Genomic DNA, 4474 nt, shown 5'->3' with positions numbered 1-4474 from the left:
TTTCGGTGCGAATGATTTTGTAATACGGTGCAGTGTTTTACAATCCTGAAAATAGTAATAATGGTATTTATATAAGCTTAAAGCTTATGGCGATCACCGTGGAATGACTATACATATACATACATACATACATGACACATATATAAGCACCCCCACACACACACACACACACACACACACACACACACACACACACATATTCACTAGCAGAAGTACTTGCCTTGTCCTGGTGTCAACTATGTCAAATATTATGGTCCAACTAACTAATCGATCGTTTGTTTAATGTGTTGGTTAAACGGTCAATAATTTGTTTATTTGTTTTTTTTTTCTTTTGTTCGACAATGTTTCTTCTTTGCAGGTCACAACCTTTTCAGTGACTCGTGACCTCCCAACTCGCTCCAAGGTCTGCTTTCTTCTGTCTGGAATCGGTCCTGTTTGTGGTGTGTATGGATGTTTGTATGTGTGTGTATAGACGTGTGTGGTTTAGAAGGGGAGGTAAGAATGAGAATAAACGAAAGGTTTGTGTGTATGTGTGTATGAAAATAAACGAAAGATTTGTGTGTATGTGTGTATGTTGGCAAACAATCTTTACTTCAATCTATATAATTCGTTTATTTAACGATTTTCTCATTATGCTGTCATTTAAGAGTCTATATCATTTCCCCTTGCAGAAAATGTCGTTGTTATGGTGCTGCCTTGGATTGTTAGTGACGCTAACAGTACATTGTACTGAAGGTAAGGTTATGTATTTTTTATTACTGTAATACTGTATTTGTGAAGGTACGTGGCTTAGTGGTTATAAAGTCGTGAGTTCAATTCCCGGTGACACGTTGTGTCCTTGAGCAAGAGACTTTATTTCACGTTGCTCCACTCCACTCAGCTGACAAAAAGGAGTAGTACCTGTATTTCAAAGGACAGCCTTATCACACTCTGTGTCACGCTGAGTCTCCCTGAGAGCTACATTAAGAGTACACGTGTCTGTGGAGTGCTCAGCCACTTGCACGTTAATTTCACGAGCTGGCTGTTCCGTTGATCGGGTCAACTGGAACCCTCGTCGTCGTAACCGACGGAGTGCCAGTTAATTTTTTTAAATAGTGTAATTATATTAAGCTCATGTATGGTGACAAAATTGGTTGATGCTGGAAGAGAGCTTAATGGATGTATTTCTACGATAATCAAGATCCATAGAAGACCTTCATACGCCTTCATAAGTGAATAGCGTATTTGTCAATTATCCAGTACCACTGCACATTGGAGTAATGTGTTGTTTGTGTAACATAAAGCATATATGTTAGTCGTATGGAAGATGGCAGAATACTCACGGACATACTCAACGGAGAGCTTGCTATGGGCATTTGGTCTGTTGGAAGACCGTTCTTACGGTACAAGGATGTCTGCAAAAGAGACATGAAGGCCTGCGGCATCAATATTAGTAACTGGGAAGCGGTTGCCAGCAACCGTGGAGATTGGCGACGCACCAGAAGAAGGTTACTCACAGATACTCCAGCGAACCCAGGACAAACGAGGCCCTTTAGCAATCCTATCTTTCTTTTATATTCAAGACTACACTCAGAAATGTGCTATTGTCTTTTTAAGACGATGTAAGAGAAATTTGCAAGCTATTTCCATTCGTCCGTGAGCATGTTTGAGCCTTGTTTAATCAGAACATGCAATATATCCTTAAGTACTCCTTTGCTCTGAAAATAATGTATACTATATGCTTCGATGACTGAATAATTTTAATATATTTTCTTTTAATCCCTAAGCTGAAGTCCGCCGTTGGTGTTACTATACAAACTGGGCTCAATACAGAACTGGACTGGCACAATTTGTACCAGAAGATATTGATGCAAGCTTATGTACACATATATCATATGCGTTCGCTGCTCTTAAGAATGGGCAGTTAGCAGAGTTTGAATGGAATGACAGTGATATGTAAGTAGCAGAGTAAATTTAAAATTCTTAACATTAAAATGAGTATAAGTTAATGAAATATAAAAATGTGAAATAACTCCGTATTGTTGCCTGGTTTTTATGTATCCAGGACTACATTAGTCAATATCTTTGTTTCCTAGACAACGCAGTCTAATTTGAGGCAAAAGCACTTGGCTGCAATATCTGTTGTATCTACACACACACACACTCACACACACACACACACACACACACACACACACACACACACACACACACACACACACACACACACAGGTACATGCATACATACTTACATACATGCATACATACATACACCAGATTACAAGCTCAGGTTTATACCTGTAATTATTGGGGCCCTAGGATAAATACTAATTTTGAGAAATTAGGCTTCTCAAAACCAGAAAGGAGAAAGCTAATTCGAAGCCTAAAGATCCAACCCATCACAGGAACTGTAAAAATCCGTAAAACTTTCCAAAAGTTTATCATTTAAATATATATGAGCATGTCTAGATATGTAACTATATGCGTGAGAATACATACATTAAACATACAAATCTGCACATACATACATACATTCAAACAAAAATACCCTGTTGTTGATGTTGAAGTTCCAACGAAGGAACCTTGGATCTAGGTTAGAAACCGGTTCTTTCTCTACTGGCAAGAAATCTTGAAATAAACTGAATAATGACATATATACATAGAGAAAGGGTGGGCTGAAAGGTTCATTAGCTGACTATGTGGGATCTTGTATGAATTAATTTCATCTCTTATTAATAACTACATTGTGTCATTCCAGGTAAACTGATATCCGACTGTTCAAAGGAGACTTCAAAGGTAACTAGTAGCCCCCAACGACATTCATGCTGACATTAGGGGATGCTACATTAAGGGATGACGCTCCAGGTTTATCAACAGGGTAAAAGTGGAGAGCTGATTTTAGGAGTAGAAGGGTGAGTATTGAAGATAACCCAAGGTTTGGACGTCCTTCAACTGTCACAGCTGAGGAAAACATTGATTGTGTTCACCACCTGATGATGGATGACAGGAGATTGACTATTAATCAAATAGCCAATGCTATTAGCAGATCTCGTGAGAGAATTCCGAAAGTTCTGCTCATTGAACTTGGTATGACGAAGGTTTTTGCTCGGTGACTGCCACGTCTTCTGACACCTGATCAAAAGTACACCAGGCTGATAATATCACGGAAAAATCTGACATTGTTTGAGGCAGACCCAACTGGTTTCATTGAACATTTCCTAATCCAAGATTAGTGTTGGCTTCATCACTTTGAGCGAGTGACAAAAAGAAAAGCAATCCATGCAGTGCAAACACCCCTCGTCACCTGCTTCAAACAAGGGCAAGGTTGTTTCATCTGCAGGGAAGATAAGGGCCACAGTTTTTGGGGATGCAAAAAGCATTGTGTTTATTGACTTTATTCAAAGGGGCCACGAATGTCTATCGTGACCAAATTCCCAGGAAAACTGACGAAAGGTGTCTTGTTTCATCGGGACAATGCTCAGCCCACAAGTCCTTGCTTTCAATGGCTGCTGTGCATGACTTGTAGCTTTGAAATGGTTGATCACCCCTATTCTCCTAATTAGTCTCCATCTGGTTATCTACTGCTCCTGAACATTTGGGGAAGCACTTAGTTGGGAACCAGTATCGCAGTGATGATGACATCATATCTGCTGTTATTCTCAGTTACTTTTGAAGTGTTCTTCGAACAGTCAGGTGCCAGTTTACCTGGAAAGAAATAATACAGTTATTAATTAGGACTGAAGCTATTGCACAGCTGTAGTATTTCGCAGTTCTAGCATCACTCCTTCAGTCAGCCTATGAACCCTTCAGCCCATCCTCGCGCGCGCGCGCGTGTGTCGTTACTAATCTATACAAACAGTATTATAGAAAAAACAAGTAAAGTTGAAAATAAAAATACATACATTTTAACTGGTTTTATATTTGTATGGTTTGTAAAAGTGTAAGCAAACTGTATGTATGTATGTACGTATGTATGTATCTATGTATGTATTTATGTATGTATGCATGTATGTGCGTATGTATATAGGAATGAATGTATTTGAAAGCACAGTCTCTTTTTTTTGCATTAACCTACAAATTTCTTAAGCTTACAGGCTTCTATTAAACTTTAGATACTGAAGAATTGGAGGTATTTAGTAATGGCTAGTAACTGTTTTATTATTATTTAGATAACCACTGCCATTTGTAATATATTCTCATAGAATTTACCTGAATCGAATAAAATACAAATCGGGTACTGAAGAACATGATGGCGTTTCTTATTTCTTTACAACCCACAAGGGGCTACATACAGAGGGGACAAACAAGGACAGACAAAGGGATTAAGTCGATTAGATCGATCCCAGTGCGTAACTGGTACTTATTTAATCGACCCCGAAAGGATGAAAGACAAAGTCGACCTTGGCGGAATTTGAACTCAGAACGTAACGGCCGACGAAATACCTTTAAGAATTTCGCCCGGTGTGCTAAGGTTTCTGCCATGATATCGTTTCTT

The 4474-nt window shown here is 38.9% G+C and overlaps 1 long non-coding RNA gene across 2 annotated transcripts in view; it reads left to right on the top strand.

Moving 5' to 3' along the window:
- LOC106882972 (uncharacterized) overlaps nt 1-1932 on the top strand; it is a 5492-nt gene extending 3560 nt beyond the window's left edge. For both annotated transcript variants that reach the window (XR_001411058.2, XR_001411057.2), the window contains exons 2-3: nt 672-735; nt 1767-1932. This is a non-coding gene — a long non-coding RNA (uncharacterized LOC106882972). The remainder of the gene's footprint in view (nt 1-671; nt 736-1766) is intronic.
- The last annotated feature ends 2542 nt before the right edge of the window (nt 1933-4474 follow it).

Source organism: Octopus bimaculoides, chromosome 5, assembly GCF_001194135.2.
Source record: "Octopus bimaculoides isolate UCB-OBI-ISO-001 chromosome 5, ASM119413v2, whole genome shotgun sequence".
NCBI lineage: Eukaryota > Metazoa > Mollusca > Cephalopoda > Octopoda > Octopodidae > Octopus > Octopus bimaculoides.
This window is presented reverse-complemented; position numbering and strand designations above follow the sequence as displayed.